This window comes from Anser anser, assembly GCF_964211835.1.
Source record: "Anser anser genome assembly, chromosome: 3".
NCBI classification, from domain to species: Eukaryota; Metazoa; Chordata; class Aves; order Anseriformes; family Anatidae; genus Anser; species Anser anser.
The window spans coordinates 4,828,935-4,840,289 of NC_139722.1; the positions used below are offsets into that span (position 1 = coordinate 4,828,935).

The following is an 11,355-nucleotide window of genomic DNA, read 5'->3' on the forward strand; positions in this document are numbered from 1 at the left end:
AATTTAAATGTAGTAATCAGAAGATGGAATCTTCATTCTTTAACTTCAGAATGGTGCTGAGTAAAATTTAATGTCTTGGAGGCAAGGTTTTCTTAGGTAACTTCATAAATAACACCCTCTCTTAGTCTGCAGTTTAGCAGCAAAGATTGCTAAGAAGTCACAGTGCTGTTATTTTTTACTTTTATTTATTTATTTGTTTATTGTCTCTAGAAGGTGCTTCGTCTCATCTTAAAACAAATTAAAAAAATATATAAATGCAAGGCGTATCACATGAGTTACAGTTAGAAGCACCTATTTGTTTCCCTTGAGCATAAAGGAGCTTTGGGTGATGATACTTGAGCCATATGATTTAGTTGAACCTAATTGTGTCCTTAATTTTACACTGAATCCTGTTCCAGATGTGTGCAGCTAACACTAACGAATTCTAGATATTGTACCATGATACCTCTTTTCTTTAAGTTGGAAAATGAAATAGTATTATTTAACCAAGAGAATCTTCTAAGGATCCTCACTTAAACATGGCAACACTGAGGCTGCTTGTTGGAGGCATGATGTCATGTCAAGAATTCTTATTCCCTTCTAAGAATAAGCCTGATGTGTAAGAAAACAACAAGATTTTAAGAAAAACTTGCTTTGGAATAGATAACATATTTCACTGTCAAGGACTTATCACTGAAAATGCTTAATAATAAATTAGGAAAACATCTGTCAGTTTAACTCTCATGGAAATGATTTAGTTGCAGTCTTCGCTTCATCTTTTCCTGATTCTATTATGATGTATTGGGTCACTTCTCAACTGTACATTTTTTATTTATTTTTTTGGCTATCCAGTTCGGACCAAGGACTACAAGGCCATAGAGAAGCTATCTATCTTCCTCTTAATTTCCTCTTCTTGTGATGTGGTCACACTGAAAAGGAGGACAGAGGAGCTAAATGGAGCTGGTGTTAAAAGAAGATACGGCACCAGGTCAGAAGATTAAGACTCTCTAAAGTGACACTGAAGTGAGAAGAGAGGTGACATAAATGATGTCGGGTGCTGAAAGAAGTAATACTTATTCAAGAAAGAGCTGTAGAATGAAGCCTTCTCTACCATTGCTTGTAGAAGAAAGCATTCAAATATGGGATAAACTGACATGAATAATCTTTGATAATTTAATACATTACATTCTTAAAATACAGGATTTGGCATTTGAATTTTTGGGAGAGGAGAGTGTGAAGAGAGACACAAAACCAGAACATAGTGTCCTGATAGGTATGCAGTGGATTGGTAGCAGAACCAGCCATGAAACACATCAGGTCTCCTGAGTCTTAAACCTGTAGCCTTCTAGTCTGTGTTTGGAAACAGAAGAGTAAACAGTTACAGTTTATACTTAGAAAAAATTGTCAAGTGGACATGTGTTTGTACCTGATAGTGCAAACAATGAAAAAAAAATCAAATATTGGCTCAAGATTTTAATATATCTATTGTTTATTTAGCCTTAGCACTTATATATTGTATGATCACTTTCTTGCTCAAGAGATTTGCCTCATCTTTTATCTCCTTGTTCAGATTAAACACCTCAGTAAGGCAGGGAAGACTGTCCTCTGAAGGTGTTCTTAGTTGCACACCTCTTTCTTTTGGCTATACGGCACATTCAGGTACTTTTTTAATATTGGTGGAAATTAGATGTCAATCCTAGACTTGATTTTAGTGACCAAGTCCAAGTAGAAAGGATAAAAAATGAAATATTTTTAGCCTTGATTCATTTATTTATTGATAGAAAACAAGATGGGATTAATTTTCATTTGGTCATATTGGTTTTTTTGAGCTGGAAATGCAGTCAATTTACTCTGTATCCTAGCTTGTGTTTTAGCTGGAAATCCAGTCTTCTACCTTTTTATCCACATTACAAGTGGTAACAAATGCCTGTGTTTTGGTGAAGTGAAGATCCAGGAGTCCTGTGTGATAACCAGTCTCTCCTTAATACCACTATGTAAAACTAAAAATTCCCGTCTGAAGAAAAGAAAGAGGAAATGGATGAAATATAAATGCACAGAGCATATAGCTCTTGGTAACACTAAGGAGAGTTACATAATGTCCAGTAAGCCCAAAGAGAAGAGTACTTGTGACTGGTATCCTCTGGATTTCAGAAAATAATATTTGAGCTGTGTGAGTATGTGACCCCTTTGATATATTCAAGGTCAGAAGGACCCAAGAAGATGGGATGCATAAATTCAAAGCCTTGTGACAGCCTAAACTTTTTTATCCAGTTTTCTAATAATTAGAAAACTATTAGAAAAAAATGCAACTTTGAGTCATTTGTTTGAAAATATCTTTTCAAGATCTTCAGCTCTGGTTTGTTTGGCTAATTGTCCCATCCCATCTTTTCTGTGCCCCATTCCAAAGTTGTGTCCTATAACTTTTTTCAGTGTAACAGACTTTCATCTATACAAAGAAGAAACACTGTAGTTCCATTTCCAAGATACCAATAAATAAAATGGAATATATTACCGAGGAAATACTAGAAACCACAACATTGACCACCATCTTCATAGAATCACAGAATCATAGAATCATAGAATCTTAGAATCATAGAATGGTTTGGGCTGGAAGGGACCTTAAAGATCATCTAGTTCCAATCCCCCTGCCATGGGCAGGGACACCTCTCAGTAGACCAGGTTGTTCAAAACCCCATCAAACCTGGTTTTAAACACTTCCTGGGAAGGGGCATCCACAGCTTCTCTGAGCAACCTGTTCCAGTGCCTCACTGCCCTCATAGTACAGAATTTCTTCCAAATAACTAATCTAAACCTGCTTTCTTTTAGTTTAAAGCCATTATCCCTTATCCTATCACTACAGTCCCTGATAAAGAGTCCTCCTCTAGCTTTCTTGTAGGCCCCTGTTAGGTAGTGAAAGGCTGCAGTGAGTTCTCCCCAGCACCTTCTCTTCTCTGGACAGAACAACCACAACTCTCTCAGCATCCCTTCATAGCAGAGATGCTCCAGCCCTCTGATCACCCTCGTAGCTTCCTCTGGACATGCTCCAATAGCTTCTTATTATGCTTTGTGCCCCAGAGCTAAATAGTGCTCCAGGTGTAGTCTCACAACAGTGGAGTAGATGGGGACAATCCCTCCGTTGACCTGCTAGCTATGTTTCTTTTGATGCTGGCCGAGGTGCAGCACCTTGCACTTGGCCTTGTTGAACTTCATAAGGTTCTCATGGGCCCACCTCTCAAGCCTGTCATGCTTCTTCTGGATGGCATCCCTTCCCTCTGATGTGTCAGCTGTACCACCCAGCTTGGTGTCAAATGCAGACTTGCTGAAGGTTCATTCGATTCCACTGTCCATGTCACTGACAAAGATGTTAAACAGAACTGGTCCCAACACTGACCCCTGAGGGACACCACTCATCACTGGTTTATACCTGGACATCAAGCCATTGGCCACAACTCTTTGAGTGTGACAGTCTAGCCAATTTCTTATTCACCAAGTGGTCTATCCATCAAAACCATGTCTATCCAATTTAGAGACAAGGTTGTCATGGGGGACAGTGTCAAATGCTTTGCACAAGTTCAGGTAGATGATGTCAGTTGCTCTTCCCATATCCATCAATGCTTTAACTCCATTGTAGGAGATCACCAAATTTGTCAGGTGCAATTTGGTCTTAGTGAAGCCAAGTTGGCTGTCACCAGTCATCTCTCTGTTTTCTATGTGCCTTAACATAGTTTCCAAGATGATTTGGTCCATGATCTTGCTGGGCACAGACGGGAGACTGACTGGCCTTATTCTACAAAATACTTATATAACAATAACTTCAAGAAAAGGGGTCTGGCTTTGATTTTAATTGTTTCCTAGGCATCAATATGGCATTCGTTTTTACTTTTTATGTATCTAGATTTTATTTTATTTTATTTTATTTTATTTTATTTTATTTTATTTTATTTTATTTTATTTTATTTTATTTTATTTTATTTATTTTATTTTATTTATAAATTTATTTTTTATGGTACTAAAGCAACAGCAGAAGTAGAAGGGATTTTTAATTCTTCTCAGACAAAACTGCTAAATAATCTATTGGATCTGGCTGTTGTGCCTTCACCCCTATCTATTTGTTTAAACTTTTGTTTGGTTGGTTTTATTACAAAATCTAGAAGTGGAAATACAGGAGCTAAGGGGAGTAATTCAAGTTGCAATTTAGGTAGTCTATTTTAATGGAAATTTTGCAGAAATCTGAAATAGTGGGAGGTGCTAGAAAGTTTTCAGATAATAAATTATTCTTCAAAAAATAGCATCAGACATTCATAAGAGTTTGAATAAATTAATCTTTGAAAGTATACTGCTAAAACCATGCAAAAATGGTGATGGTCTATTTTAAGTAGTACCACCTATGTATAAATATCGTGCATCCCATTCTGTCCATCCAATCCATTGACCAAGCTCATGCCTTTCAAAGAAATCTGAAGTTATTATAAATCATTTTTGTCTAGATGCAACATTTCATGCTTACAGAAGCTCATACATTGAGTGCCTTTGTAAGACTTCAGGATGTAAAATATCCTCAGGCCTTAGTTCCTATTGAGAAGTAATAATCCCTTGCATTTAGAAGTCTATGAAGGGCATAATTTTTATTCCCAGTTTTAGCCTTTAGGTGTCAGATTAATAGGGTGTAAAAGATTTAAAAGTAGCATCATGAAGCCCTGAAAGCGGGATTCATCTAACCTAATTTTAGCCATATAAAATTTAGTGTCTCAGTTTAATAACTTGCACATTCTGTGGTTCCTAGTCTGAGATTTAGAGAGTTGCAGCTGAAATCCATGTGGAATACTTCAGGGTATCCCAAATGACACTATATAATCATGTTTAGGCAGCTGACTATTCAGTGCCTACTTCACACTAGTTACCTAGATTATGATTAAGTTTAAGAATAGTACACCTAAATTTATGTGTTTGCAGTGTAGATGAATGAATAGGTATTACGTGTTTAAACTCCCATAATTCATAATTTCATTATTTTAGTTCAGTTGCCTATACATATTCACCCGTGCCATTAGAGATGACTGATGCTATCCCCCATGATCTTATGTTTCCAGAGCAGAAGATCATGTGTGTCCTGTAGGTCCTGTACTACAACCACCATGACCATACAGGGTCACTTTAGGTTAATCTCTGATGTCATTAAGCAAGTGAAGTAATCTTCAACAGATCCTTGGGAGCTTTTCTGGTGGTAAAATAGAATTGGTTATTGACCCAAAGGGGAGCTTAGTCATACAGGAAGTAACACCTGTGAGCAGTTTCATCTGATTTTTCATAAGATTTATGGAAGATTTGCACATATTTAGACCTATACCTAAATTTCTTCAAACCTGTTGATTCCCTGTTGTGTATGCTATGATGAGTACCCATGACCAGGATAATCTAAAAAGAGTAAGTTTGATTTTTTAATTTTTTATTTTTCCCAGGTAAGTCCAAATGTGTGGTCACACCAATGTTTGCAAACAACATGTTCTCTTTTTCTTTCTCTGAGCATTTCACACTTGAATATGTTTCCAAAGATATTTAGTAGCATTTCCATGTCACTACTCTTGAGCAAACAAGTTTTGGAGTCTGTTCAGTCACACCTGAAAATTAAACAAGAAAATTTAGTCAAGACATACCTTTTATTAATGTTTTTCATTAATAACAAGCAAGCTTATCTAGACCTTCCAGATCTAATCTAAAAATGTAAGAAAACGTGTTGAATAGAACCATGCAAGAAAGGAAAGATAAAACTGAAAACAGAGGTAAGATTGCTGAAAAAGGGGATAGGAAAAAGCTCAAGTATACAGGCATGTGCATGAGTTTTTTCTGTATCCCTCAACAGGCATCTACACTTTATTCACAGACCGGGTCTGTGCTTACCTACTGTGAATGTGAAGTAGAATAATAAAAACAGAAGGGGAAAAAAAAAATCAATTCAATTCAAAAACATTCAGTTTTCCTAGCTGATCCTAAGAAGGGATAATACTCAACCACAGAAGATGACTCTCTCTAAAAGACAGAGTAAATAATAACGGTGCATTTTAAGACAGTGGAGACTTTGAAACACTTTATTTGAGAAATAAAGAAAAAGTATGATCAACTAGAAATTATAGTTATTTGTCCTACCCATTGGACAGGGTCTGCCAAGAATATGACATTGGAAAAAACTTCCTCTGTTATCAAGTTCAGATCCCAGTAATCACAGTCCATCAAGTCATACCTGCTCAAGCTTCTGCTTAAAAAACAGCAGTATGTGTGTTGTCATTTAATCTCATTTTTCTCTCCATTCAAACACTTTTCCTAAAACTCTTTGGCCTCATAACTAGAAACTCTCTGCCAATAAGATCTTGGTGAACTTCCACATTTGGAGTTTAAATCTGATTCAGTCCTAGAAGAATCAATTCACTGAAGTGCAAAGATACAAGTACTGCTTTATTATATCAGGTACTTACAGATCCCCTGGTGTTCCTTACTACATTGCCTCTGAACACAAGCTAAGAGATTATATTAAAAACTTTAATGCCCCTAAAGTTAGATTCCAAATCTCCACTGATTCATATATGCAAAAATTGCTAATTACTTTAAGCCTAAAGCCAAGTTCACAGGTTCCTAAATCTTTCATTATGCACTTAACTATAATATAACCACTAATATCCAGTCATGTGTTGATGTAAATTTACCCACTACCTATTCTGATTTCCTCTTTTCTTGACTTGAGACAGACTATATCCCAAGTCTGTCCAAAATATTCAAGCTAACTCTATACAACATTTTAATGTATTTAAACATTTGAGAAAGGGTAAGTTAATTTAATTTTTAAAAATATTCATTAATGCATTTCTGTAATTAAAAGTATATTTTGGAGTGAATGTATGGAAATATTTGGTTAGGGGTGTGTGTGTGTGGTTTTTTTTTTTTTCTTTTTTTCCTCTCTCCATGTTAGCTTTGAGAAAACAGGTCACCTCTGCAGCTAGATTGCAGCAAATCTGATTTATGGTCAAACCCTACAGAAAAAGGAATCCCTATGAAATATTCACTTTGATTCAACTGCAGTGGGAAAATGTAAAAATAGAGAAAGCTCATGACATGCTATATGAAAATAATTCATTCTGCTGTATATGAAAAATGAGGGGATCCAGCAGCATCAATGATTCATCTTCTGCTAATACAAATTCAAAGTAGAGGAAATGCTGGATTTTGTAAAACAACAGTCTGACAAGAGTTAAGCTGCCAACTATTGTTTCAGATCATTATTTCCTGAAAAATGGGAAGACGATTATTGTGTTTTCACCTGCTACAGCTTCTTAGCGTGCTATTAGCTTGCACAAAGGGGGTTCTATCTAGTTTGTACCATCCACAGACATATTAAGATTGTGAAGAGCTGTTGAACTGTTTTGATACTGTTTTCACTGCATGTCACTCTTTATTTTTTTTCCTCAAAGTGTATCCTGTCTCATTGTGTTGATGAAATTTTCTTCATCAATACATTGGGTCAGTTACTCAGCTGGTGTAATCAGCATAGCTTCACCGAGGCCAACAGAATGATGTGGATTTACACCAGCTGGAAATCTGGCCTGCAGATCCTAAGACAAGCAAATAATTCACAGTGAATTATTTATAGGGTGAGTTTCACATGATTTTCTGTCTATGAAAATCCCTGACTGATTCTGCATTGTATGAAAAAAATTGCTTTGCAATATTTCCTTTGGTGAAGAATCCTTCGGTCTTTAGATCTCCCAATTTGCAGGTGATGGGTGCATTATTGTTCATTGGAAGTTGATATAAAATCAAGTAAAGACACGTGTTTCCCAGACTATCGCAGACCACTTCTTGCACTTGTTCTTGCTGATGAAATCATTTTTATTTATTTTAATATTACTTAGTTTTTTTTTTCTTTCTTTCTTGAATTGAAGACCTACAATAATGGAGAAAGAGGTCCTGTCATACAATCCATTAGTGACAATGATTCACTGACCCCAGTGAAAGATCCCCTGAAATTTATGATTATGACCACATCGAATTACACATCCCCAGCTAGGTGGAAGAGCGGTGCAGTAGATAGAATACTGGGTCTAGAAGTCTAAGATACCTTTGGGATCCCTTTCAGACATGCAGTGACCCTCCTTACCTGTTCAGGCAAGTCAGCTGAGCTTCTTTATACCACATTTTCCCTATCCAATATATTTTGGAGGAATTCACGTAATCTTAGGTTTCCAAAATTAGCTTAAATTGTTGAATATTGCCACAGAATTGGAGCATCTTATTCATCACTGAACACCAATATTTGAACAATGACACAGGTTATGCATCAGTATTCAGCTCTGGATGAAATAACTAAGTTTAGTTACACTCACATAGGTGTCTAGATTTTCCCTAGGCACCAAAGGTCCCATTATAGTCAGTGCACATTTGTTCCATATGGGTTAATTCAGTTAAATACATAAACACATCCATTGCTGTTTGAAATACGCACCAGTTTTCCAGCTCTTACTCCAGAAAAGCATAAGAATCGCATATCCTTGTCAAAGCATTTGCCATATCCCATTATGTCTCCAATATCCTAATGCATTTCAAATGACAGCAAATTCATATATTTAAACGACTGATGATTGCCTAAGTTGAATCTTGTCAGCTGAACTGTCCTCCCCTAATTTACTAGATTTTCATTAATTATAACAGAAGCTTAGACATCTATCATGCCTATAAATATGGCTATGTAGACACCTAAATTCAGTTGTCTTAATCTCAAACTGAATTCCCCACCATGGATAAACATACAAAGAAAGGTCAATCTGAAAGGCTCAGGAAAGAAACCAATGCCATGTGAGGAACGAATATTAATCCAGGATTAGGATGATGATATCAACAACCTTCTCTCTTTGGAAAAGAAGGAGTTTTATTTTTGTGCGAGATAATCTCATCCAACCTGAGACATGTACAGGACAACAGTCTACATCTGAGAGAGATATCTTAATGCCATTTATAATCAAGAGAGAGAAACATACATGCCAGGATGAGATAAAATATTTTCACTATTGTCTGTTCATTTTAAATGGCAAAGAGAAGATATTTCTGTAGCTGATATATGCTGGCATATCACCTTTACCTTCTTTTGAGTTTCAGCACAAAAGGTACCACTAATCAAACTAAAATTTTTAGGATCATTTCAGTATAAGATTTTTAGGCTCGTTCACAGCTCCATGCTCAAGATAAGATTTGGAAGTTGCTTTATCCTAGGACCAATAAATAAATTAAATACATGACATAGAGAAAAACATTAAAAAAAAAAAACACCTCATAATATTCCTATATTTTTAGACGGTCAGTTGGAGTCATGCCTCCACGTTAAATATACATAACCTAAGAAATTCATTAGTTCTTCCTGTACAAGGCTGTTTTGAATCCAAAATCCATCCTCTGCCATCCCCATCCCTTATTCCACTGGAGCAACATCATTACATATCATCAGTATGAGATACAATTTTTATTTCAATACAACGTGGCTTCTGTGAGCAGCCTTTATTGTGGGAAGTGGGTTCAGAAAGTAGTAATTATTGTATGCATGGCATGCCAATCTGATCAATAGACTGCTCAAGCATGTGTGGCCAGCTCTGCTCAGCCCCACCATTTGCAACCTAATTAGCAGCTGCTCAGAGATGGGAAACAGGTGCAGATCCGGGCCCAGGCCAGGGAAGTCTGCCTATAATTAACAAGGAAAAAAGGGTCAGATATTGGGAAGAATATCAAATCTTGGTCCACTGGGGCTATCATGCTGGCCTCAAAGGCATAGTCACCTGAGATCTTAGGCATGCTAATGTAAATTATGCAAGCTTTCAAACAACATGGCTGTATAATCAGTTGGCAGGGAAGAAATGACTGGCTGTTTTTGTCTGTGTGGCTTTAAAAAAAAAAAAAAAGGATTTAAATGTTCCCACTGTGTTGCTTTTTTGTTTTGCAAATAACAGTGGGTTGCTGTTGAATAAACAGAGGAGAGAATGCCTGAGTTGTCCACTGCTAGTAGTAAGAGGCAAGCATATTATTTAGCTGTGAGATTTTATTTAATCATTGAACTAAGTAAATAACTCTGTGAGCAGAAAAATTGATTCTGAATTGATGAGGATAACCCTGGTTAGCACTTGAATGGGCATCCTGTAAGCCCATTTGGGGAGTGGAAACCTTCCTAATATCAAAGCTATTTTCTAGCTGTATTTCTATATCTCATGCTGAACCAAATTGTATCATTTGGATAGTTGAAAGTAAATGTTTGACAACTGGTTAATTCTGGCTGTGGTGATGGTATTTGGGGCATCAGCTGGGGTTCCAGATCTCATTGGGCTCATCAGACTGTTTGCATGAGAGAAACGAAGGCTTTTTGCATCAGAGAAAAAAAAAAAGATAGGAAACTACCCCAAGGTAGTTTCAAAATGTATTGATGACTTGACAGAACTTTCTGGATGCCAACAGGTACTTCAAAGAAAGGACTGTTTCCCCATGAGGTGAAGCATAATCCTTCAGTTTGCCCTTTGAAGTTTAACTGATTAACTTCAGTTCTGTAGCAAAACAGAGGCCAATCACATGTATTTATATTAATGAGCCCATTATAATACATATCTAATTGAGATGTTATTAATATGTCATTACATACAGATACACACATACACAAACTCAAGACATCCTTTGAAACATTGAAATATAGGGAAAACAAACTAAACAAAAAGGAGGATGAAAGCAAAGGATGCTCATCTCTTCCACTGTTAGACTTCTGTACATTTGTCTTCTTGAAAAATACACTTTTATCAAAAAGTAACCAGAGAGCGATGTTTATAGTTATCACCAATATTTATAAAATACATCTTTTCTTGGCTCTTAAAGTCTTGTTTCTTTGAAAAAAAAATAAATAAACAAAAAAAACCCAAACATGTAATTTCTCAAAAACACCATAAGAACCGAACCTAAATCTCCAGTCAAGAAGGTTAGAAGTTTGTTGTTGTTGTTTTGTTTTGTTTTGCTTTGCTTTGTTTTTTTTTTTTTTTTTGAATGAGTGGAGAGGTAGGGCTGGAAATAATTCCCCACTGGAAGTAGAACTGTTTTGCAACTAGAAAGTCTGTGAAATCATTCTTTCTATTTGGATATTATATTATTTTTGTTGTTGTTCAGGTCTCTAGATCCCATACATTCCCCAGATTCTGATTTATAGCTTTGCATTAACATAGGAAATATTTCTAAGAATTAACATTATTCATTGTTATTTGCTTCATGGCAGAATGTAACAACAGGGGCCCCAGCACAAGAGGAACTTATTCAAACTGATCCAGAGGAGGGTCATGAAGGTGATCAGGGGGTTGGAGCACCTGTCCC

General features: G+C 36.2%; 1 long non-coding RNA gene across 1 annotated transcript; it reads right to left on the bottom strand.

The window, feature by feature from the left end:
- Nucleotides 1-6,415: 6,415 nt before the first annotated feature.
- On the bottom strand, nt 6,416-10,643 carry LOC310897638. Its single transcript, XR_014582428.1, has 3 exons — nt 9,292-10,643; nt 8,471-8,557; nt 6,416-7,912 (listed from the first exon to the last, which is right to left on the bottom strand). It is a non-coding gene; the product is annotated as an uncharacterized lncRNA (long non-coding RNA).
- Nucleotides 10,644-11,355: the final 712 nt, after the last annotated feature.